At 35.5% G+C, this 26,664-nt stretch overlaps 1 long non-coding RNA gene across 1 annotated transcript; it reads left to right on the forward strand.

Annotated features, from left to right (window-relative positions):
- The first annotated feature begins 22,707 nt into the window (after positions 1-22,707).
- LOC139080204 (uncharacterized) lies at positions 22,708-23,625 on the forward strand. The gene is made up of 2 exons (XR_011534513.1): positions 22,708-22,846; positions 23,524-23,625. It is a non-coding gene; the product is annotated as an uncharacterized lncRNA (long non-coding RNA).
- Positions 23,626-26,664: the final 3,039 nt, after the last annotated feature.

Here is a 26,664-nt window from a genome sequence, read left to right on the forward strand (position 1 = left end):
TCTAATAATTTAATAAAATATTACCATATCTAATAATTTAGCAAAACCTAATAATTTAACAAAAACATCAGATAAGCAGCTTAGTTAATTGTGATCAATTAAATTCAGTCAATCCTTTTCTAAAGTTGTCCATCTATCAGTGACAACTCCATTTTTTTCTATTCAAAGATGTATTTTTAATATAAAACCTTTTGTTCAGACATAGGTCCTGAAGTCATTTCTTATACATTGAGCTCTGTATTTCCTAGTTCTGAAAAGAAAACTTGTTCAAGTATTTTTATTTAGAATTTCTATGGATAAATATTCTGGTATCTCAATTTTCTAAGGCTGTTGCTGTTAACACCGACTTCACATTAGAATCATCTGGAGAGTTTTCAAAATGCTTGTGCCAGACAAACTGAATCCAAATATTTTGGGATGGGGTATATCAGTTAGTTAGTTTTGTAGAACAAATAGTCTTAAAACTTGGGGGCTTAAAACAAGAAGAATTTAATTGTTCATTATTCTGCAATTTGACCAGGACTCAGCTGGGCAGTTAGTCCGCTAGAAAGCTATATAACAAGAAGTCAAAGAGTTGCTGGAACAAACATTCTTCCAATAGATGCTGAGATGGATATAGAATCCAAGACCACAGGAAAGGGTGCAGGAACAGGTAAACCAGGGGCTGAAACAGAGAGAATCAAGACATTTAAAGTAACCATCAAATTAGCTATCAGAGTCAAAATTTAGAGTGTAACAAACAAGTTAAATTCATTACAGGACAATACTGCAATACAGAAAGTTGTATTTCTAATTGTTTTGAATGAATAAGAGGTCATTCATTCCCATACAGAGAAGAAACCCACACATACAAAATAATCGAAATAAAATAGGAAAACAAATGATTTAATATAACCATGGATGGTTTTTCTAAGACCACAGAGAATGATTATAATTATCTTCATGAAATATTAATTCCAAAGTCTTAGGCCATGCCAATCTTTCTATAAAAGTTCACACAATAGCATATATTTGTAAATCAGTGCAGTTTGGTTTTAGAAAATCTCTTATGTTTTTTTCTCACTTGAATGTCAAAACTGAGTAGCTTCTTTCTGGAATCAGTTACGTTAACAAAATATTCTGTAGTTTCAAAATTAGGTTTGTAAGAGATGAAAAGTATTTTCATAACTGGAATTTCATAAGAGTAGAATTTAAACACTGTTGAGTAGGTAATCTCTTTTGCTCTTGAGAGACAAATTATACTTGTTATGAAATATATCCTATTTGTAGGAACTGTCAAATTCCTTATATCAAGAATAACACATTGCTACCTGACCACTATGATCTTCAATCAGATACATTTTTGTAACATAGGTTGGATGACTAGAATATTAGCAATGAGTGAGTCATTTTGGCTCAGCTTCTTGTTCTTTGAAACAGATGGCTTCTTTACAGAAAAATCCACAAACAGTATAGACATCCTCTTGTGTGAAACTCTTACCTATGAAAAAAAATGAAGCATGAGTTTATTCTCTTCCTCCATTTACCTTATTAAAGAATTACTGGTACCTACAAAATGGTTATTTCCATCTGGATGTCCATGTATGTAAATGTTTTATGGGTTTTCCACAACTATATAATAGCTTAGTGGATCATTTACTCTAAAAAATTAAAATGTCTAGAAAGAATTATTAATATTTAAAATCGAGGAAAAGGGGGCTGGCCCGGTGTAGCAGCGGTTAAGTTGGTACGTTCCACTTCACTGACCTGGAGTTTGCTGGTTTGGATCCTGGGTGAGGACATGGCACCACCTGGCAAGCCGTGCTGTGGCAGGCGTCCCACATATAAAGAAGAGGAGGATGGGCACGGATGTTAGCTCAGGGCCAGTCTTCCTCAGCAAAAAGAGGAGGATTGGCAACACATGTTAGCTCAGGGCTAATCTTCCTCAAAAAAAAAAAAAAATTGTGGAGAATAATTGTACTCTGTTTTAATGTGACGATATCTGTTAAAGCTAAAAGGAAATACAGAGAAGCCTCATAGTTTTTCTTCTATATTTACTTTGGAAAAGTTTACAAAAATATGTTTCATAAGGAAAATTAAAAATTACCATGTATCTTTGCTCAAGGCATTTTTCTGTCTTTTTTTTTTTTTTTTTTTTTTTTTTTTTTTGAGGAAGATTAGCCCTCAGCTAACTACTGCCAGTCCTCCTCTTTTTGCTGAGGAAGCCTGGCTCTGAGCTAACATCCGTGCCCATCTTCCTCTATTTTATATGTGGGACGCCTACCCCAGCATGGCTGCTAAGCAGTGCCATGTCCGCACCCGGGATCCGAACCAGAGAACCCCGAGCCGCCGAGAAAAGGAACGTGTGAACTTAACGGCTGCGCCACTGGGCCAGCCCCGTGATAAAGGCATTTTTCAACACAGAGGTTGTTGGTTCACAAGGATACCTTAATCACAGAGTACACTGTAAAATACTAAACAGCAATTCTGCCTTTGAGCAAGGAGCTAGGAGTACTCCAGCTTCAGCTGATAATTTATGTGATCCTGCGCTCAGTTCCAATTTTCTGAATAATAATTTTTAAAACTTTATTCTAGGATTATCTGTCAAATACATAAGAGGCTTCGTGTTTCTGAGGTCCCAGTGTCATCCACAGAATGAGCAACAAATGAGAAATCTATTTTTAAAGGAACAGGATACTTTGGGAAAAAGTTTGAGTAGAAAAGTTTCTCAACAAAGTGTTACTTCAGCTCTAGAAGACTACATTATAAATATGTATTTATTGGATGATTTTATTTAGTAGACAGTTTTAATACTGAATATATTTCAAGATCCTGAACAAGAAGCATTATATAGTATAAAATTATAGAGAACAATGATATTGAAGAACAGTGATGAGAACAGAAAATAGGTAATAAAAGAAAGCACTGTATCTGTTATTGAAGGGATGGAAATTAATATATAGCCAACAAACTCTTACCGTTCTTTGCAATCAAGGACATGTGATGGTTTTCAAAGAAATTCTTATTGGGTTATAATAATCATTTAAATTTTAAAATACAGATTATCTTTCTGCAGATGATTGTGTCTGATGTTTTCCCAGCAGGCTTAGTTTTAAAGGAAAGAAGAATGCATTTTAAGAATAAGTAGACAAAAAGATAACTATAATTCTATCTTCATTAAACATAAAATATTTTAGGGGAATTTACAAGTTTTCATGGGAATTTATCTTAGAGAAAAATATAAAGGAAATTAATATTATAAAGGGAGTCCGTCAAGTAGTTACTGTGAGTTCATTGTAGAGACCCCAGAACATAACGAATTATAGAATATATAGAAACTTTTTAAAATGATCATTTCAAAAATGTGTGTGTGTGTTTGAACAGGCATGTGTAGTTGATCAGAGAAAAATGAGGGAACTTAAGGAAGAGGCAACTATGTTTTATTTATATCTCTATAACTGGTTGATTGCATTGATGCATCCAGTTAATGGCTTGACCATATCTGACAACCTTTGCCGTGTCACTTAGTTATCCTCTCCCATTGACTCTGGGCTGGTCTTGTGGCTTTGTTTTTGCTAACAGAAAATGCTGGTTACTAGTGTGAAAGTGATGGTATGCTAGTTTTGAACTTGTATGCTTCTATTTACCCTCTTGAAACTCTGAATCTACTATGAGAACAAGCCCAGGGACGGATTGCTGGAGGAGGAAAGACCAAGTGAAACAGACAAGTCACCTCAGCTGAGGTCACCCTAGACCAGCCGGGTACCAGCCAATCTGCTAGCTGACCACAGAAGCATAAGCAAGCCCAGCCAAGAGCATCCAAGGGAGCTCAGTCAGCAGATCCCCACAACTGATCCCATATTCATGGAAAGTAATAAATAGCTGTTATTTTAAGCCACTAAGTTTGGAGGTAGTTTGTAACATGACAATATTGTGGTAATAGATAATATACAGAAATATGTAGCTTATTTTTCAAACTAAGTTTTGAGAATGGAAGGGGGTACTATCAATAATAATACTGGGCAAGTAGGCATAAGCTGGCCCTGCCCCAGTAAAACCAGGCATACAGTCGTCTTATTTCTATAGTATTCAGTGTCAGTCATTATCCAAAGTTGTTTTTTTTTACTTATTATATTTGTGTTTTCTTTATTGGGGTGTAAGGATTTGAAAAATGTAGAAAAATGAAATGAAAAGCTATTACCACCTTTAACAATATGTGTATTCATCTTTCAGCTATGAATAATACAAACACAACTCAAAATGACTTACAAAATAAAGATGTTTAGGATGTCACATAAAGAGTTAAGGTTGGTTGATTTACTGACTCAACAATCTCACCAAAAGTCCCCCAAACAAGCAAACGAAAACCTCAAACCTTCCTTTATTATAATCTTTCCTAGCTCAATAAATGGCATCATCATCTGTCCAGTTCTCATAATTTGTTTCCCCTTCTCTCTCATTTTATTCATCAGCAAATCCTGGTGTCTTAACCTTTGAAATATACACAGAAAACGCCTACATTTTACTGGCTCCATTACTACCATCTTGATCTAAGGCGCCATCCTCTCCTGCTGAATGATTGCAATAGCCTCCTAATCTGTCTCTCAGCTTCAAACTTTATATCCTACAGTCTATTCTTAACTGCAGAGTGATCCTTTCACACTTTGTCACTTCTCTGCTAACAGCCCTCCACTCCTCCCAATTAACTAAAAGCTACAGTGTTCTAATACTGTGTTGATTTCAGCAGCCACTAGCCACACATGGCTGCTAAGTACTTGATATTAATTGGTTCAAAGGATGGTATGCTTTAAGTATAAATGTACTCTGGATTTGAAAGATTTATTACGACAAAAAAGAATGCAAAATATCCCATTAATAGTTTGTATGTTGATTACATGTTTAGAAAATAGTGTTTTGCATATATTGGATTAAATAAAATATGTTACTAAATTAATTTGGTTTTGTTTTACTTTTTTATGTGGCTACTAGAAACTGTAAAATCGTACACGTGTCTTGCAGTATATTTCTACTGGCCTGCCCTACTGGTTTAGTTCCTATTTCCACTCTGAGTTAATCTTTTACTATGCTCCTCCACCTTGTTCACCGCGCTCCAACCACCCTTTTGTAATACGCTTTTGTGACCTTCTTACTGTTGTGGAAACACCAGGCATACACTTGTTAACATTTAGGAGCAATTTTCAGTTTTGTGTAAACAAATAAAATTTGGAATCTTCTTAAGAAAAACAATATGAAATTCTTACTATAAAATAAAGTAAAAAGTAAATATTTATTAGAACAAAAAATCATAAATTATAATTCTTAAAAAACAGAAAATACTACAAATATCAAAAATTCTAGACTCTAGAGCAATAACATGATATTATGGGCACCATAATTCGTAATATTATGAGGTCTGTGGCCTTTCACCGTTAGGTCACAACTCTCAAAGTATCAGTTCTGTAGGCATTGTAATTATTTCTAGAAGTCATCCCTATGTAGGGATGATGAGTCATAACGTAACCATAAATGGAAGTGACTGAGAATTATATACATATATCCTACCAAACTCATATCATATATAATCATGTTAAAAGTCTCCCCAGGGGCTGACCCCGTGGCCAGTGGTTGAGTTCTTGAGCTCCCCTTCAGTAGCCCAGGGTTTCCCCGATTTGCATCCTGGGAGCAGCCATGACACCGCTCATCAGGCCATGCTGAGGCGGCATCCCACATGCCACAACTAGAAGGACCCACAACTAAAACTATACAACTATATACTGGGGGGCTTTTGGGAGAAAAATGAAAAATAAAATCTTTAAAAAAAAAAAGTGTCCCTAGCTGAACTTCTTTTTAGCTGGTTTTCCAAAAACGCCTGTGGCACTTGTACATCACTCTACAAAAATAAGAGTACAATGGAGGGGAATTTGAAGTTAATAGACAGTGACCTTACCCAACTGAAGCATAAATGACCTGATTTCGGAAAATTTCACAAAACCATGTGACCATTTGATCATATTGGTAGATTTGTAGTAACTACTCCCCTGAGGATTTTGAACGAGTAATGCCCTCACTTCCTTAAAGTCTCCTTAGATATCACCTTCCCAGTGAGGCTTACCCTGGCCAATCGATTTAAAATCACTACCATCCACAGCTTTCCTGCTGTGTCTTACTCTGCTTTATTTTTTCCATAGACCTCCATATACTGTAAAATTTCCTTTAATAAGTTTTTCTTGGTTGGTTGATCGTCCCTAATATTACTGGAATGTAAACAGCATGAGAACAAAGATTTTTATAGTTTTGTATGTTTTTTTTTTTTTCTGATTCATTCCCAACACTTTGAATCATGCTTAGAGCAGAGTAACTACTCAATAAATGTATATTCAATGAACAAGGAAGCCAGAGCCTTTTATCTTTCTTATCCGCCAACCTCATTGGTCTTCGGGTTTTTCTCTTACGTTTTCGAAATGATGCCTCAGATTCATCTTTTCAAACAACTGGGTACAAAAGAAGGACAAGAAAGTTTTCCTTTTTGGTTCTCCTTTGCATTGGTCTAACTCATTAATTCTTGCTTTAACATCAACCATTTTCTTCATTATGCCTTCCTGTGGTAAATTTTATTGTTCCTTTCCTATCACTGTGTCTTGGATGTCTGAGTTACTTTTCCTTCTTTTTTTCATTTTTCCTTCAGGTATATGTACTAAGTTTATGAATTTTCCTTTGAGACCTATTTAGCTATACCATACGTTTTTATATGGCAGGCTTCGATTACCATATTTTAAAGATTTTGCAGTTTGTGACTGAATTTCCTCTGTGACTCCTGAGTTGCTTAAGAGACAGTTTCGTGTTTTGTGTTGATGTAATTTACCGATGAATAAGACAATGAGGTTCTTTTTAGATATATAGTTTTTACTGCATTGTGATGAGAATTTGGTCAACTATTCTTATTTTTTAAATATATTAAAGTTATTTTTGTGGCCTAATAAGTGGACGTTTATCATGAATGCTCTACCTACAGTCATATTTTTAAAATATTGCTGCATTTCTTAACAAACACATAGTTTATTCCAGTTGGATCTGTTATTTCCATTAGGCTACACAGTTAAATAATCCTACCTAAAACTAGGTATCACTAAACCAGAGGAGACTTCAAAATTGATGTCACTGGAAAATTAGAATGTTCTAATGGGACTATAAAATAATTTATTTAGCATCTTATTATAGATAAAAATGCTAAATTAAGAGATTTCTTCTGTCTGTCACTTAGGAGCACAAGAAAGAAGAAACATAAATAAAATCTAGTTAATTGATATTTTACCATAAATTCATTCATAGAGAAGAAAGAAATTTTCTACTTATATCACAGCTGCTAAAGAATACTGTGAAAATTGTCACTGAACTCATTCAACACGTAGATTTAAACATTAAGAGCGTATAATGGCTTTGGTGTATTTGATCCAGTAAAAGTTTTGTCCAAAAGATAAGTGGGAAAGGGGCCATTGGAGTGCCTATTTTCCTTTTCCTATAAAGTGCAAATTATTTATCATGAAAATGTATGAGATTATCACAAGAATAATTAAGCATTTATAATAATATCAAGACAGTGTTCTGTAATACCTCTCCATAAAAGTTTTAGCAAAAAGAGGAATGAAGATTATTTCAGTAAGCCAAATTTTATCATTCAAATGGAAAACTAGAAAAATCCATTTTTCTTTAACCTTAAATTGATCTAATTGCTCAGTATTCGTGATAAGCTCTTTGTAAATACTGTATTATGTCTTATCTATTTCTGAAAAGGCAAAACCAACACAAAGAATCTTTCTATAGTTTTTTTCGGTGGCATATCAGACTAACTTTCTCTGAATTCCCACTGCTTTAAAATGTGATTTCAAGTTCTACTGGATTTGTAGGTGAGACAGATTTCAAGGATTTTGAACTCGAGTGCATTCTGATTATTTTTCTTTCCTTAACAAAATTGCAAGGAAACTCCGCTCCTTATAAAACATTGTTGTAGAAATGGAGCTGACTGGCTACAGCTTTATATACAGCTTGGCTTTTCCTGTGGGAGATGAATAATAATTGTTTTGTTTCCAGAGCATCACAGAGTAATATGAAATTTGCAGAGAATAATAAACAGAACCTAGGCTTAGCTCCTGCCTCTAAATCATCAGCCAGAGCAAATGAGCATGGGATGTCGCACAAAGTGAATGGAATATTAACTCTTTGCAGTTGAAATGAAAATATTTCACCTGCTCACATATTTCAAAATGATATTTGAAAGAGACGCCTTGCTTTGGTTGATGATATTTTACTCACTATGCATTACAGAAATTGTTGTTTATCAACAAGATTTCCTACTGATATTTTCCTCTAAGGTTTAATCTTAGGCAAAAAGAGCTTGCTTGAATTTACATTTTTAATGAGTTTCTATGGAAGTTTAAGTGGTTCATGGAATCTTAAAAATATATTTTATTATTGACAGAGGAGTATTTCAAAATGCTCAGTTGTGATATGGAAATGTGTGATTTAGAGGTTGCTGAATCTATTTAATTTGAAGGGTTGCATTTCCATCAAGATTCCTGGTTCTGGAATACCAAGGCTTGAGGCTGGGATTAAGCTTTTACTCTCTCCACGACTTTGTAAAATTACTACCTATTGAATATAATGAAGGTAATAATTGACCCTGACAGAGATGCTATGAAAATTAAATGAAATAGCCCAAGCAAAACACCTTACACAATGCCAGACACATTGAATGTTTGCTAAATGATAGATGCTATTAATGAAAGTGAATTTGTAACATAGTGAAAAGAACCCTGGCCAAGAAACACTGAGCTCTTCTTAATAGCTCTGTAATCTCAGGAAAAAACAAGTAAACTTTCTGAATCCATTTTATTATCCATAAAATAAGTTTTCATTAATTCTTTGGATATCAAATAAAATTGATATAAAGACAAAATAAAGTAATATATATGGTTATGTCATACAATCAGATGGACTTTTATTTAAGGGTCTATTCATTTTGTCATCTTCCTTCACAGAGAAATTTCCTCTAAAATCATGAAACTAGTGAATGTATTCTATATAAGTTTATATTTGAAATAAATGAAAACTCAAATTTAAACTGCAATTATATGCAGAATTTTCATGTATCTAAATATTTTTCATGATTTGGCTTTTTTAGAAATGTGTTTTTCATTGCTATTTCACCTTATTCCTAGCAGTTAACTATCAACCACGTATTCAAAATAGTTTACTTCTCCAACCATTTGCTACAAGTGCCATACTACTTTTATTCCTTTGGAACACTCTGGTTATAAAATTTAGCATAGGAAAAGCATGAAACTGAATGTACATCTCAAGTAAGCTATTTTGGTCACCATATCTCTCAGGAACAGCTTGATATAGATTTATAATCCATCTTTAAAATTGATGAACTTTAGAGTTTGGAATGGAAATGAAATATTTAGGCACTCAAACTTTAACATGATTTAAATAGCCAAGTAGATGTTAGAGGGCTAGTTTGGAAGAAATAAAGAAAAAGAAAAAGAAGGAAAGAATTAGTTCTCTGTCTGATTTGTGTGCTGCAAAGACATTTAAACTTTTGCATACTGCACCAAAATATTTACCACTGGCATAGGAACTTCCATTTCCACTCAGTGTTTCTAGAAACTAACAGGTCAATTCAGCTGGGTAAATCTTTGTGTATACTCCCTAATGCTCCAATTTCTTCCACACAGTGTGAGCCAATTTTATACCAAGCTGTAATTATCTGGGGATGAGATCTATAGAAAACAATAACTCTATTATAAGAAAACATACCTACATTTTAAATATAAAAGACATTCAAAATACCACTTCATTGAGTTTAAGAAATAGCTACTATTTTCCAGTAGGTGTTCTGTTGGGGGGGTGATTCTCTATTGTTTGCATACACCTTATGACAATTTTAGCCTGGACTATTTTTCAAGGATGTTAGTACAGTAAGTAGCCTGAGAGGATAGAGATAGTGTCTCCCTGTGAGTCAGTGATCATATTTGTTTCCTGACTAGGATAAGATAGATAATGTCTTCCTTCCTCCATAATAAGATTAGGGAAAACCTAAACTCAGGATTCCATAGCTGTGACTCAGACCCTCTGTTAGTGCGGCATCCACTTGAGCCATTCCTCATGGTCCCGTAAGACTGTGGGAGCAAGAGTAACAGATGCAAACATGACGCTCATGCTGCCTGCTGTATTGTGAGTCATGATTCTGCCTGTATCTATGAAGCTGGCAGGGTAACTTATTAGCATAGAAGTAGGGTAAAATCTCAGACCCTTTGTTACTGAACCAAGTTCCATCTTGCCTATCGCCTAGAAAGCCAAACACCAAGACAACGAGATTGCAGCAGAGAGAAGGTTTTAATCACAAGGCAACCAAGTGAGGAAAGGGGAGAATGAGTCTCAAATCAGTCTTCCTGAAAATGGGGACTCAGGTAAATTTATGCAGTAGAGGGGCAAGGTGGACTGAAATGTGGAGATAGAGGCTTGGAGGTAAGGTAATTGACCTGTGGAAGCATAGTCAGACATCATGCCCTTCATAGGATGCCTGTTCACAAAGTGGTGTTAGCATGATCTGAGGGTGGAGTTTTCATCCTCCTGACATTAAAAAAGGTCACTCATAGGGTATCTGCATGGGTCTACTTGATGGGTTGGTGGTTTCAACTGGCCGAGGGGTCCTAATTCCTGAAAAACAGCTCAAACATCCATTACCATGGTGACCCAGGCTCCAGGGAGATGTTCTCTATAGGAGCCTAGTGGGAGTCAGCACAGTTAACAATGATTGGTGGGTGGGCAACTAAAAGCTGTAATAAGTAATTGCAAAAAGGAAAAAAAGGAAACTTTAGTTATTAGTTACCTAATCATCAATGGCTGGCTGTTTACTTGTTTCATCTTCATCATTTTTGACAGATTCACTTGGACCCAACAGTTATTTATTGAGAACTTAATGTGCTAGCAACTGTGTTCAATGTTGCATGGAGAGAAATACAAAGAGATTATGTGAGCCATATTCTACTGGTATTTAACATTAGAGTTAGAGTAAGAAAGTAAGCAACATGCAGAATAGTGTAACTCAGAAGAAGAAATTATTTATACTGACAAAATACAAGAAAAAGAACCCCTAAAACCAAATAAACAACCATGACAGGGGCCGGTCCAGTGGCATAGTGGTTAAGTTCAAGTGCTCTGCTTTGGCAGCCCAGGGTTGGCAGGTTTGGATCCCAGGGGCGGACCTAGCACCACTGGTCAAGCCATGCCCTGGAGGCATCCCACATAAAGTAGAGGAAGATTGGCACAGATGCTAGATCAGGACCAATCTTCCTCACACACACACTCAAAAAAAAGCCATCACCAACAAATTCTGTTTTGATAAGTGCCAAATGGGTAGTATGGGGATAAAGTATCCAAACTAATGAAGATATAGAATAAGGAGTTCTTGGCCTATTTCAGTAACAAGCACACAGTCGTAGCTTAATTTTATATTATATGGAGAACTCTGCGTGAGTATGAAACTTACAGGGCAATTTAGGACAGATCAAGAAGTACTTGATGGACAAGAAAAGAAGTTTGGACTTTGTATCTGCCAGGAGTCAACCACTAGGACACACACACACGCACAAACACACTAAAGGATTTATTGCGAGGAATAGACCCACATATTTGGTAGGGGAGGGACCTCCTTCCACAGACCCTGCAAGGCTGTCTCCACTTCTAATCCTGGAGCCTGAAGTCCGCAGGACAGCAGTCAGGACAGGAAGATCATGAGCAGACCGGACTCTCATGAGCATGAGCTAGAATCCCCCGAGGGTTGTCTGCATCCTGTGTCCATTCTTGTTGCCTCTGACCTTGGCGATGAAAGCATCCTGTAGAAGCCTGAAAGCCAAACACATGTACCTGGTCCAAACGCTCCTTCATGCGACAAGGCGACATAGGAGATGAGCAACAATGGTACAAAATCATTGCTACTTCCCCTTCATCCCCTAAAATTTCGTGAGAATCTCTCTTGTGGCCCACCTTAACAGGAAGCATAGGAGAGAGAGAATTCTGGGAAGTAGTTCAGTCTGGCCCAGGTTGACAGACTCATCATAGACCCTAATACATAGATCTTGGAATGTCTTTAAATATTTATTTTTCTTTTTAAAATAAATACTACAGAAACTGTTAATATAATGTAAAAATGCACAAACTAATTTGAAAATAGAAAAGTTGAATTCTAGAGAGCAGCTATTATTTGGAAAAAATTTACTATTTTTTCACTAACCACTTACAAATTATGTGCTTTGCTATCCTCGACAAATTATCTTCTTTTTCCCATAATGCCTACCAGAAAAAAGTATGTTTTTCTTGAACATATATCAAATACATTCTCAAATAATCAATCTACCAAAAAAAAAATACGGTAAATCACCTTTAAATATATCTATTCATAGTGGTAAGAAAAACCCGGTGAAAGTGATCTTACTGGTTAATCTAATTTAGCCTAATCATTTGATCTGGACCATTCAGAACCAAAGTTATACGGGACCATTTCACTGTCCTAAAGAAGAGCTAGGGTTTAGCACTTTATTAGAAGAGCAATTCTCTAGAAGGTAACAAAGCACAAAAATGTCAAAAGCCTTCAGATTTTTATTTTAGATGATAGAATCTTCTTTTTGTGCCTCAAAAAATTGAGTGTGAAGACAGTGCCACAAGTTTTATTGTATTTAACTCGGCTTTCCCTAAGCCTAAAATGGAGAAAGCATTAATAAATACTGAACTCCCTGCCTCAGATCTGCCTGGAACAGATTTTAATAAATTACATTTTCTGCTACAATCCAAGCATTGAGCTGCCACACTTATGATTAATAGAGCAGCGTTCTTATAAAAGAACAACAGTTCTGTAAGAGAAGAATTGTGTTATACAGTTCTATCGCACCAATATTAAAAAGAGGAGCAATATTGCTGCAGTAAAATAACTGACAGGAAAACAAATTTTGTTATTAAATAATAAGTTATTAGACTGTTAATTCAGTTCTGTATCAGATTTTAAAGTGTAACAGGAAAAATTGCCATCAAAATTTGAAAAATAATTTTTAAAAAATGTGAAATTACTATTGGTTTGGTTTAAGGGAATATTCTTAAGAACTCTTTTGAATATCAAGATTCTAAACTGAAATTAACTCTCTGAAGTTCTAAACAAAAAGACATGAAAAACTATCAAAGTTGCCAGTAGTTTAAAAATTCTTAGTGAATATCCTTGGCAACATTTAAGCACGGTTATTTTTAATCTAATTTCAGTTTTTTAAATAATCCAATTATTACTGAGAGTATTTTTAAATCTTTGCAAATCAAAATTGACTCCCCCTTTCAGTGGAGATGAAAATATTATTTTCTCAATCGCTGATCCAGAATTCTTCATTGAACAAGAACTGTGTTTAGAAAATTACGTTGAAGGAAGGAAGGTTAGGCTTTTAGCTTTTAGTTCATAGATTGGATGTGCCAAGGAGAAGGGAAATTGCTATGCATTTCAAATGAGCAGAAACTAGAAGTAGGGAGAGCAGAGCAGAGAAAAAAGAGGAGAGAACAAGACAATGAGAGAGTGGTCCAGGAACGCAGTGGTCCACCAAAGTCTGAGTTGAAGAAATGGCTGAGGAACTTCTAGCTAGGTATCCAGCATTGATTCTGAACTTGTTTAATTGCAAATAGAAAATTTTCTTATCTTCCTTAATCTTCTATTGCTCATGCTTTCCTCTGAAAGCAAACAGCACTGGGAATTAGTCTCCTTGATTCTTTTCTTTGGCTTATTGGCCGTCTTCATTTCTTGCTAGCTCTTCCTTTCAGAATTGACTTTCAAGTGTATCATACATCAGAATTGCCTAGGGGACTTTTTAAAACAGAATGCTGGGACTCACTCTCAGAGTTTTCGACTCAGTAAATTTAGAGCATGTCCTGATGCTGCTTGTTACCGGACTACATTTTAAGAACAGCTGCTCTGAAGGATAGTCTAAACAGGTGGGGCTCATTATTTTCCCTGCCACCACCTTCTCACAGGCCACACTCATCACTCACTTGGACAACAGCCTCCTAACTGGTCTCTACTACTCCACTTGCCCCCATCCCCAGACAATCCACTCTCGATCCAGTAGCCTGAATATTCTTTCAAAAAACAGAACTCAGATTGGGTAAATATAATTTCCTCAAAAAGGCTTCCTCTGGCCACTTTCTGTAAAGTAAAATGGACTCCTTTTCCCCTCATCTTACCCCTCAAATACATGCTGATTTATTTTTTAACCCTATGTACCACTATCTTATGTTTTCTTACTTAATACTTACTATTTATGAATCATTATATTTGTGATGTAAGAGATCTTGTTTATCCATTTATATCCCTGCTCCTAGATAGTGCATGGCCCATATTGTAGATTCTATTAATATTTGTTGAAAGAATAAATAAAATGCCATATGCTTGTTGGGGGCGGGGAGGTACTTGCTGTTTTGCAGACATTAAAGGGCAGAATTCTATAGTTAGTTCAACACGTTAGGAGAAAAATGATATAGTTTACATGATAACACAAAATCCCTAAACTGGTGATTCTCTAGAGTAGGAACTCAGAGGCAACAGTTATGAGAATGATATTTCTTTTCTCCTATCCCTGGGAATTTTAATGCCACTTGAGGTTTGGACTTTTCACAGATTATTTAATGGATATAAAGTCAATCTTCTGAGAGCTAAAGGGAAGAGTAGCACCAACTTTGGAAACAGATTTGATGTAATTAATCTTATCCCTTCTTGAACAACCTACCCTGTTCAGATACAATAGTATTAGTAAGTGATGACTATAATGAGAGGTGTGTTTGCACTGGACTATGTATTTTACAATTCAACATGCCAAAAGATTCTTGAAATTTGATTTGGTTCTTAAACTCACAAGACGTCTCAGTCTGATTTCTATGTTGTTAAAAGTATTTGTCTATGTTTAAACACATAGACACGCACACACACACGCACACACTGACACACACTCCAGAATTTGATTCAACTATATTGGACATTTATGAACAAATTGATGCGTCTGTACATGAGGAATGACAAAAAAAAGATAATAATATAAGATGAATTTAATTTTTTCCCAGTATAGTTACTTGCTTCAATTATCCTTACATTTTAAGAGCTTTATATGTGATTTTGGCTTTTAAAAATACTTTGCTTAAGTTGTCTCGTTATTTTCAAATTTTCCATGAAAATTCAGTTTGCAAGAATTTCTGTTTTAATTACACTCTTGCTTATAGTCCAGCTCTGTCATTTCTCAGCTTTGTGACTTTGGATCAGATACTTGTCTTCTCTGTGTGTCAGTTTCCTCATCCATAAAATGTGGATAATAATACTACCTATGTCAAAAGGCTACTTTGAGGGGTCAATTAGTTATTACATATAAGAGTATCTGACTCACGCTAAATTCCCAATAAATATTAACTTCATTATTATCCTAAATAGTTATTATTATTACTAACTAAGATGTCTCCCTAGGTTAGATTGTCTGCCACCAAACAGGAGCCACATTGACAAAGGGAGTAGGAGGATGAAAAGTAGTCAAAAGTGAGGTGATATGATGAATGAAAATGATGGTGCCACACAGTTGAACTCTTCACCCAGAAAGTAGAAGTTTATTTGGGTAGAACGTAGGGATCATGGATGTGAGCCAGCTGGCTTAGGCAGCAAATGGTTTTGGAAAATGGAGTTGTCTGGCACTCAATCCCTGACTGTGGAGACCGGGAAATAGAACAGAAGTACAATGTATTGAGCACCTGCTATATGCAAGGTAATTGCATCCATGTGGTCATATTTCAGGGCTGTCAGTGTTTCTATTTTTAAGGATCATAAAGGAAAAGACACAGAGACAAGAAACTTAACGTTTATTACATAATTTTAAATCATAGACTTGGAATTCAATCTTAGTTTTGTCTAAATCCAAAGCTAATAACCTGTTCTCTCTCATGCTTTCTTTTTGATGGAAATTGATGAATTTGCAAGAGTTTCTGATACACGTACTAAATCTATCTTCAATGTGGAGACTGCCTTCATTTTGTATGAAAGCCAAAACTCTGTTTTTGAGAATGTGGCTTTCTGGAGCCAAGGGTAACAAGATAGAAACCTAAGTGGCTAGGACCTCTAAGGGATAAAGAGAGAAGTGTATTGGGGGGCAAAAGCAAGCAATCCCTTGATTTTAAAGTTAATACTACAGACCTGACACCATTGGCCAAAAAGAATGACTTTGGCCCCTCTTTAAACAAAAAATCCTCATGCTCGGCAAAGCTAAGTCCACACTGGGATTCTGAAAAACCAGAGGTAAAAAGTGTGTTGCAACAACCAAAAGCCACTAGAAGGAGTAAACATTAGATCTAAAATATCTCTCAGAGATAATCGAGTCCACCTGGGAGACTTGTTAATTAAAACACACATTGCTGCCCACCCCTCAACCCCAGAGTTTCTGATTCGTGAAGTGTCAGATGAAACCAGCAAACGTGCATCTGTAACAAGCTCTGAGGGAATGCTGCTGCTGCTGATCTAAGGCCATACGTTGAAAACCACTGCGGCAGACCAAACCACTGATTTTATATGGGAGTAAAATGAGGCCCAGGGGACAGTGTGTCCAAAGTTACATGGTAAATGATCTTGGAAGAGTAAAAAGAGGGAAGGGCCATTGAAATTTGTCCAGAGAAATTACAAGGAGTCAATCTTTTTGTAATAGTATGGTTATGGCCTTATCCACGTTCAGAGTTATAGCTATAGTAGTATCCAGCCACTTTTGACTAAGTAAACAGTCAGGAAAAGGAATCAACATAATATGTTTGATGCCATTTTCTCATAAGTCTTGCTGACTCTTCTTTTGAACCGTATTACAACAAATTCTATTAGCCCATTTTAAAGTTGTAATGAAAATGGATGAAACAGATTTTGTCTAGTTAGTCTTCAATTGCTGAAATGCATTAGAAAAAGCTGGGCTATTTAAATCATGGAGTAAATGTTGCGTTCTCAAGGAAAAATTGATTTTATTTCCCAGGCCAAATCAGATAGATTGGATATAGTTGCCTAGAGCGCTGTCTTGAAAATATTTTGATGCTAAGCTGGAGCTTAGAGGAAAAGATAACTTTCTGCCAGAGGTAATGAAGAGAGGAGGGACACCAAGTATTATACACTGTCAAATTTTGGGTTGTTAATGTCATTTGTGATGGTTTTTTACATTTTTCACATGAAAAGTGTTTACATGGCTCTAAGTTTGCTGAAAGTTTGTGCTACTAATTATGACCAGGGAAACATTCATCATCACATATTGTTTCAGCAAATATTGGTTGATACACTCGATAAAATCCTACATCTGTGATAGTTTGACAACCTGTTAGTTTCAAGACTCTACTATTCTACTAAATTTTCTGTGTGACTGTTCATTTAGCACATACTCAAAACTTGTGACTCTCATTTGACAAATAACTGATGTTAAATTGTCATTTTGAGAGGCTGTAAGCATAAATGGGCACAATCCTAATCAACTGTGTCTATGATGGTGGCATGATTATGAGTTATATACTATTACTTGCAACAAATATTTGGAAAATCTACAAAATGAAAAAGTGAAAGGGTATTGGCCCTAAAGGGGTATGTATTAGTTTTCCATTGCTGCATGACGTATTACCACAAATTTAGCATCTTAAATAAAAACAGATCTACGGGTACAGGTTAGTTGACTGAAATCCAAGCATCAGCCACGGCTGCAATCTCCTCTGAGGCTTGGGGTCCTCTTCCAAGCTCATTCGTTGTTACCAGAATTTAGTTCCTTAGGGCTGTGGGACTAAAGTCTCTGTTTTCTTGTTTAGGGTTACAGAGGATCTCTCTCAGCTCCTAGAGAATACCCTCAGGCCCTAGCCACAGGGACCTCTCACAATATGGCAAAACCAGAAGAAAAATCTTTCCCATGCTTTGAATCTCTTCCTTCAGAAAAGGCCCAACCCCTTTTAAGGGCTCATCTGAATAATCTCACTTTTGATTAATTCAAAGTTAACTGATTTGGGGCCTTAATTACATCCTCAATATCCTCCAGTTTTTACATACAACATAATCTAATCATGGAAGTGACCTTTATAATATTCACAGTCCCCCCTAACACTCAGAGGAAGAGATTGTACAAGGTGCATACACCAGAGGAAGGAATTTTGAACGCCACCTTAGAATTCTGCCTACCACAGGCTACTATTTGTATGTGTATTTTATATTATTTTCTGATTATAAAATACTACCTATTGATTATGAAAAATGTGGGGAAATAAAAGAATAAAAAAGAAAATAAATATTTCTTGTATTCACCACCTATAGGTGATCCTTATTAATATTTTGGTGATTCTTAATTTTTTTCTATTTGTATATATATATATAATTGCTTTTAAATATTAGACTTTACTGCATATGCAATTTTGTTTCTTTTTCACTTAAAATATTAGAAATATTTCCCATATTATTTATATTGTTCTGAAACAGTGTTTTCAATGACTGCATAATATAGATTATATGGATGTATCATCATTTATTTAACCAATTCCTTAGGTTCATTTCCATTATTTCCACATTTCAATGATCCTTGCAGTGGGCATCTTTATATGTGAGTCTTTGCTTGCATCTCTGTTTTATTCAGATAAAGTTTGTGTTAGGAGGTGTTGACGAACGTAATGATTTATACCTAACTATATCCCTGCCTTTTGGTTGTATTCCCTTCCACCATTGATTCTGGGACTGGCCATTTGACTACTTTGGCCAATAGGATAGGAGCAAACTTGATTCCAGGAGAGTATTAAACTAGCCCTTGTACAATCCAACTTCCTTTCATAGCTCCTGCCACTGCCATGAAAAAGTCCCCAGGCTAGCCTGTGGGGTAATGTGATTACCATGTGAAGGGGAACTGAATGAACCTAGCAAAGATCATCCAAGACCAGGTAGCCCCAAGCCTACCGTCAGGTGACTGCACACTCATGAGTGAGCCCAGTCAAGATCAGCTGAGCCTGGTCCAAATCAACAAAATCACCTAGCTGATCCATAGACTTATGAGGAATAATAATTGATTGTTGTTTTACACAACTAAATATTTGGGGTCATTTGTTAACTAGCAAAAGCTGACTTACACAAAGTTCTAGAAATGAGCTATAAAGGGTAAATTTAGAAGTATCAAAAGATCACCAGCCAAAGAGTAATGATTTGACTGAAGTAGCATTTAAAGACCTGCTGAAAAAAAGTGAGATGAAAATTACTTTTATAGTAGGAGAGGAGTAGGCTCTTTTGTGAAGACATAAAGAATATCATTGAGAAGAAAGAAAACTCAGAACATGGGCTTGAGACATAGAGACAACGTAAAGATATGAAACGCTCTTTCTATCATGAGTTTCAGAATTTTTCTCTCTGACATGACAAAGTTCATGACCACATTTCTACAACCTCAACAAAATGTTAAAGAAGTTAAAACTTCTGAGGAAACACAGCCTTCACTTCAGTGGCATGATTGACACCCCAGACAGACTGAAACCACACACCAACATCAACATTCCCCTCCCTTCATCCCATTTAACTCAGTGAGGCAGGAACTTGGCTGCATTTAGAAGTAGTTAGCAGATATCATTACTGCGAACACTTTCTTTTTTTCCTCTCTTTACATTTTCTATATTCTTCAGAAACAAAGGCCTGCAGAGTCTCTCAGAGGAACAGAGACAACAGAATTAAAATATGTGCAAATTTTGGGTCAAGAGAGAGTCTCATCTTGGTGAGCAGTATATTCTCATGATTCTGCCTAGCTAATGAAACATTTATTTCAGGAATAATAGCATATGGGACCAATCAACTAGGTACAGAAGGGACACTCATTCCTTCAAGCAAATTGTTTATCACTATCTCTCTGGGTCTGTATATTAAAAATCTACTGAAATTTAAGACGGATGTGAAATATGGTAAACTAATCCAGTTTTCATATCACCCAAGGTTTTACTATTAGAAATATTTGATAGGAATGGAATTAAAAACAAACTAGGAGAGGAAATTATATATTTCATCATCATTAAGAGACTTCATTTAGTTAAAAGAGTTCCATATTTTTCCCTTGAAAGATAGTTTTAATTTTTTTATAATCATATTTTTGGAAGCAGAGGCAATGTTAAGCTTGCCAAAGGGGGAAAATAGAGAAATAGATTACTCACTGTCTTTTCTTTTCCATGCATTCTGCCAAGGAAATAAAAAATAAAGGTGCTCTAGCATTTGACTTAGATAAACTGGAATTGACAACAATCAGCGTTAGATTGTAATGAGTATTAATTAAAAACACATAAATGACGTCGTAGCTGTTTTATCTGATAAGTTGCTTTATTTACATTTTCCACTTCACCCCCACATGCTTTTTTATTCCTTTGGAAAAAGATAATCTAAAATAATGATTCAAGAACAATTAAATTATCAAAATCGTTTGAGGCATTTTGTGAGGCATTTCTTTAAAAATCTATGTGCTTAAATCATAGTTGAAAAGAAAGTAAAATTTGCAAGAAAAAATACTTTTGTAGATTAAAGATGACCACAAATTATTTGCCACTCATTTCATTAAAAAGCAATAAAAGTGAAACAAATGCATTCACGGTGCTTGGATATAATTTTAGTTTAAGGCAAATAATCGTCCAAATCATTGAAAATATGAAAATGTATATTTTAAAATTTCAGTTATCTGAAAAGAATGATAGTGGGGGGAAAGTGAATGTAGATGAAACGACAGAAATGGAGAGTCACTCAGAGTTTCCAGTGCGTTTCTTCACGTGTCAGCAGAAGAGGAGGAGCAACGGAGTCAGGGAAATTATTTTACCAAAACAATCCCGGTGATAAACACGAATTCTCAGAAGATTTTGCAAGTTTTTTCTCTTATATCCTTCTATATATTTAAAAGTTTGGTTCATCTCCCATTTGATGAATTACTGAAGTTAGAAGTTCTAATATTCATCCAGTCCACATACATCTTATTAGTCTTCACAAATATCTTAATTATGATCATTCAGTCCATTTTTTCCCAGAGGGACTTCTAGAGAACACCAGTCCTTTACGATGGGCACATGTACACAAAAAATTGGGGGTTGGGGGGCGGAGTGGAGATAAATACCAGAAACTCTTTAAAGTATAATCTTCTTCTTGGGAAATCACAGTACATATTAACATACTGCAGAGTGCAAGAATTCCATTATTAAAGAAAACAAGCTTAAGTGACCACGGAACCTATTACCACTCTACAGAACTAGTGATCTGTGGACATACTAAAAGAAAAGCTGCATGTAAAAATGGCTCTAGAAACTACATATGAAATCAAAGTATAGAAAAAATAGTTAGAAATGTGAGTATCCATTAGGGCCCAAAATGTACACATAAGAAGCTCTTTCTAAAGCTTCCCATAACTCTAAATAGTTGCAACAGGAATAAGATTCTCCCTTGTCCAAGAAAGGGCCCTGCTGACTATTTTTCTAGAATTCCTTGTGGCTTTAGAAGTTGATTTAGGAGCCGGGAGATTTAAAAGAAAGCCTTATTTTATCACCTTACCACTTGTTTCTTTATGTGTGACCTTGAGTGATTAATCCTTCTGCCTCAGTTTCCTTCTCTGTAAAATGGGAACAGAACCAAATCCATAAGATTGTGAGGATTAAATGAGTTAAATATCTAATGAGTTTAGAGTAACGTTTCTTACATTAGTAATCCCTTGTTACACTTGCTATTATTTTTATTATGTATTATTTCTTTGACAATTCATTGGTGTACTTTAGACATTGGTTGACTTTGAAGTTTCACTCCAGTACAAATGTCTTAAATGAGGAGTTTATACACCAGTTCTTTTTGGAATAGCAAAAAGAAACAAATGTTAAATTTACCCCTCTGTGCGCAGATTAAGGACCTCTTCGAGTGCAGCAACAGTGTTTTCATCATAATTAGCAAAATCTCACAAATAAGAACAAAAACTTTGTTGAACAAATCAACTAATAGAGTTATAATAAAAGACATATAGAGCAATCTACAAGCACTCTAGTTAATAACTATATTATGTTGGGACATTTCTGAACAATCTCCTTATAAGAGAACGCTTTTAAGTTACTTACAATGATCAAATGTATGCAAAGCCCTCACTTCAGCTGAGCAGTCTGTGATTCTAAACTTTACCAGCCTCCAAATTTCTGCCCTCACTTGCAGTCAAATGGTGCCACATCCAACTAGCCCAATTAAATGGAACATTTCAGATTACCTCTTAAAATAGGCTGCCTGTGTGTCATGATCTCATAGATTGGAAGTGTGACCTAAATAATCTCCCACAAAATGCCTAAAATTTTCAGTTAAGACCTCACCATTCCAAACAAACCCAACGAAATGTAAATGGATTTACTTTTAACCAGCTTGCCTTGTGAAACAATGCCACAGAGAAAAAGTATGCAGACATTGACAAGGTTCCCTGGAACAGTTTCTGCAAGGAGCAGAGGAGAGGCAAGCATGACTTGATAAAGTGTCCACAGCCTGTGACAGAGAGGAGGAATTAGACAACCAAAATATCAGCACTGTTGTCTGTAAAGCTCCTGGCTGCTATTTTGGAAAGAAAGAGAATAAAGTCAAGGGAACTACTAGGCCAGGTGAATGCTGGAGATGGTATTGTGACATCAAGCCTAGAAGAAGAGTTCCATTTGGTCATTCGATGCCTGGGATGGATAGGGGTAGGCAATGAAAATGGATATAAGGAGAAAGAGAAGGATGTCAAAAATAAGAATCCTTTTTCCAGCGGGATGGTTTTGTCGTTGTGGGTGAATGTGGGTGAGTATGGATGTATGGGGATATTGTTAAATACAATTCTAATTTGTAGAAGAAAGTACAGATCATTCATGATTAGTACAGCTTAAGTTTCTCAAATTGGAATTTATGGAAGGTATGTATGATGTCCAAATTCATGCCAAGTTGTGACCTTGTTCATCTAAAATATTGTTACACTTAGATATTGTACTCAATTGTCTCCTACAAGACTTTGTCAATTTATAGCTCGCATCACTTCCACCACGTGATATAATATCACAGCAGCTGATTTTCTTGTAGAAGAGAGAAGTTTCCTAGACTGAATGATTTGATAAAGGCTCATGGACCATTTGGGGCATCAAAGAAGAGGGTTCAGTGAGACCACTAGGAAAATGTTTGAAAATGTAAGAGATGGCTGCTAAAATATGTTCCTAGGGAGACAGGGTCAACTGACTGCTGGACTTTCAATGGGATAAGTGGAAAGAGAAACTAATTACCAGGATTGAAATCTGAGGAATAATAAAGGGGACCTGAGAGGCTATGCAGGATAAGAGTTATGAGTTGGCAGTTATCAAGAGAAGAACCTTTCAGAAAAAAAGTGTATTTGTAAAGAAGATTGTTCTGGTTTGATATGTAATATGTGATGCAAACCCTTTTCCCCCTCATCCCACAAAATTTCTAAACATCCATTCCTTGTGCAGGTAAAGTTAATTTGGGAGAGACAAGCCCTGTAATTCTACGAGAAGGAGCAATCTTTCAAGATTAGTTACTGTTATAATAAGTGGCTTTTATAAAACATTTAACACAACTGTCCTAAACGTTGCTATTATTGTTCTTGTGATTTCTAACTTTACAGAGAAGAAAACAGAAACTCAGCAATGGGAAACGACTTGACTGAATTACAGAAACAAATATTCGAAATTTAAATTCAGGGCTAATTTCACTTCTGATGCTTTTTCTGATCACCAAGCCAAGATGTATTATTGCTATTCATGTAAAAAGAAGTACTTGGATATATACTGGTGAATGTTCTTTTTATTTTGGAGTAGAAAGAAGGGCTAGTTGGTAAACTTGAAATTCCTCTGGCAGAAATATTCTAGTTGGAGAAGAAAAGGAAAAATAATTTTCAGAAGAAACATGTTTTCATTTTATACAGGAATATATCAGCTGAAAAGCACTGAGTATTTTAGAAAATTATCAGGTTAGCTACTTGACATTTGAAGGAGACAAAAGGATTCAGCCAGAGATAATACCTATACAGCGCGTGACCTATATAGAATATCCATAACACTAAGAGACAGGCTCAAAGAGACAACAAAAGAATGGAGAAGTCAGGGAAGCCAGACTAATAGTGGGAGTGAAAATAAATCTTTCTTTAAACCCAGTGAGAGAGAAGAATCCAGATGGAAAAAAGGATATTGCTTATGAAGTGAATGTGGCCATAGTCACAGAACACTGAAGAGAACAAATCACAGGTTAACAAGTAAGAGTCACACATTTCAAGATTTTAGATATTTGCTGTGACTATAGGCATATTCCAATTTCTGAAAAAAAGTGTTACATCTTACAGAATTTTGTATAAACAGACCCCAGGAACTAGTTTCCACCGGCACTGCCAGGCTCTTTGTGGAAAGGAGGCTACAGCCCAGGTGTGATAAAAGGGTCATTCCCATTCCAGCTTTTGTGTACGGCCAAGGCTTGAGGGCAAGGCAGGAAGGGGTCACATCTAAGGATAGAAAAATTTTCAAATTGGGGGCACAATGACTAAAAGCCTGGGACATGCCTTGAGCAACAAAGAACTGTAAACTAGTCTACTGAAAATCTCAGTAATTTCCAATATGAAAATGCTGGGAGGCAGGAGAGACAAAAAGATCACTTAACTTGTGAAATATAGGCCAATACTCTAAGGAATTCAGTATGTATTACAAAGATTGACTAGAAACAGTCCTGTGGAAATATGATAATGATAATGACTGAGCAAAACAAATGAATACATACGCAACAGTCCAGGGAATTTTCATTTATTTTTTGTTATGGCAAAGAGCATGCACTTTGTCAGTTGGCTGACCTGATTTATGCCTGCAGCTTCCATCAGGGAAGAGAATGAAGCTAATTGCTCCCCACTCTCAGTAAACTTGGAGCCAGTACAAAGTCTTCAGTGTTCCTGAGGCCTTCCTTGAATTTCCTGAATCCCTTATCTCAATCTTCTTTTGGCACTTAACACGGTAGAATTTTTGGCATAGCGTAAAGAGAGACAAGGCAGTTACTGCCTAATAAGATGCAATTATGTATACCAGAGATCAGCGAACTGTGGCTTGTGGGTCCTATGTGGCCCACTACCTATTTTTATATCGCCTGCAAGCTAGGAATAGTTTTTACACTATTAAATGGCTGGGGAAAAATATCAAAGGAAGAATCATATTTTGTGTCATGAAAAATTATATTAAATTCAAACTTCATATCCATAAATAAAGTTTTATTTGAACATAAACATATCCACATATATTTTTTTATGTATCATCTGTGGCAGCTTTCATGCTACAATGACAGAGTCGAGTAGTTGCGACAGAAACTGTATGACCACAAAACCTAGACTATATACTAAATAAACTTTTACCTTTTGAATGTCATGAATTTATTGGGCTGTATTCATTTCATAAGCAATGATCTTTTCTATTCGGATTGCTCTTTGCCACTGTGATTTATCTTCATTAAACTGTGAATTTCCTGGAGAGAAGGCTTGTGTCTACCATAATTCTTTGCACCTAGGAGGAATTAAGAACTTGTGCATTAAATTAATAACTATCCCAAATAATTTGATGTAATTATTCAGCACGTTCCTACTATACGCCTAATTCTGAATGAAGTACAACATTGGATAGGGTGGGCTGACATTAAGGAAACTGATCACATTATCACAGTCTTTGAGGGAGTCCTAATTTTATTAGGGGAACAATAAAAATTCAGGGGTATCATCTATATAACAATACAGAGCAGTGTATTGTTTAAACATCAAATACTTGTTAGAGGCAGACTCCATTAGAGCAATAGTAGACATTAATCTTCATCATAGTAGCTAAAAGTTCTTAAATGTTCACCGTGTAGTTATATCCTAGGTACGTGTTACCTTAATTAATCTTCACAACAAACCTACATGTAAATGTTATTACTATTTTCATTTTAAAGATGAAGAGTAGTAACATTTTGAGGTCATATGGATTGAGCTGGAAATTGAACTCAAGTAACACATTCTTATTGAAAAAATATTTCAGAAAAAAAATTGAACTTGGTATACAATAAATATTTAATAAATATGAATTTGAATCTGAAAATGTGCAAAATGGAATCTGAAAAGGGGGTTTATAAAATGTGGAACTAACAGATCAGGAAGCGTTTCCTGAAGAAGAATGGGAATTGTTTGTACAGGTGACAAAACTAGTTGATATAGGGGAGGTAATGGAAAGAGCAAAGGCTTGTTGTAGGGTGTGATTTGACTCTGTGATAATGACTTATAATAGAATTGTACTTTAACTAACTGAGGAATCAAAGGACTAAGTTTGTGTGTGTGTGTGTGTGTGTATAATTTAAGAATAGAATATTGTCCTCATGAGTTAATAAAATTTCATTTACTAAATTTCTGTTTCCAATTTTTCTTTTTAGAGCAGTAGTACCCTATATTTTTTTACTCCAGAAATTATACAGACCGTGAAAACAACAAAAGACAAATTACTTTCCCTTTTCCTCTACCATATTTAAAATAAAGCATATAAAAGTATACAATAAGTGGCACATTGACATCATTAAAATCTTCAGCAGGAGATGTAAAATAAATTTGTGCAGTC

The sequence above is a fragment of the Equus przewalskii genome, chromosome 29 (assembly GCF_037783145.1).
Source record: "Equus przewalskii isolate Varuska chromosome 29, EquPr2, whole genome shotgun sequence".
In the NCBI taxonomy this organism is placed as follows: domain Eukaryota; kingdom Metazoa; phylum Chordata; class Mammalia; order Perissodactyla; family Equidae; genus Equus; species Equus przewalskii.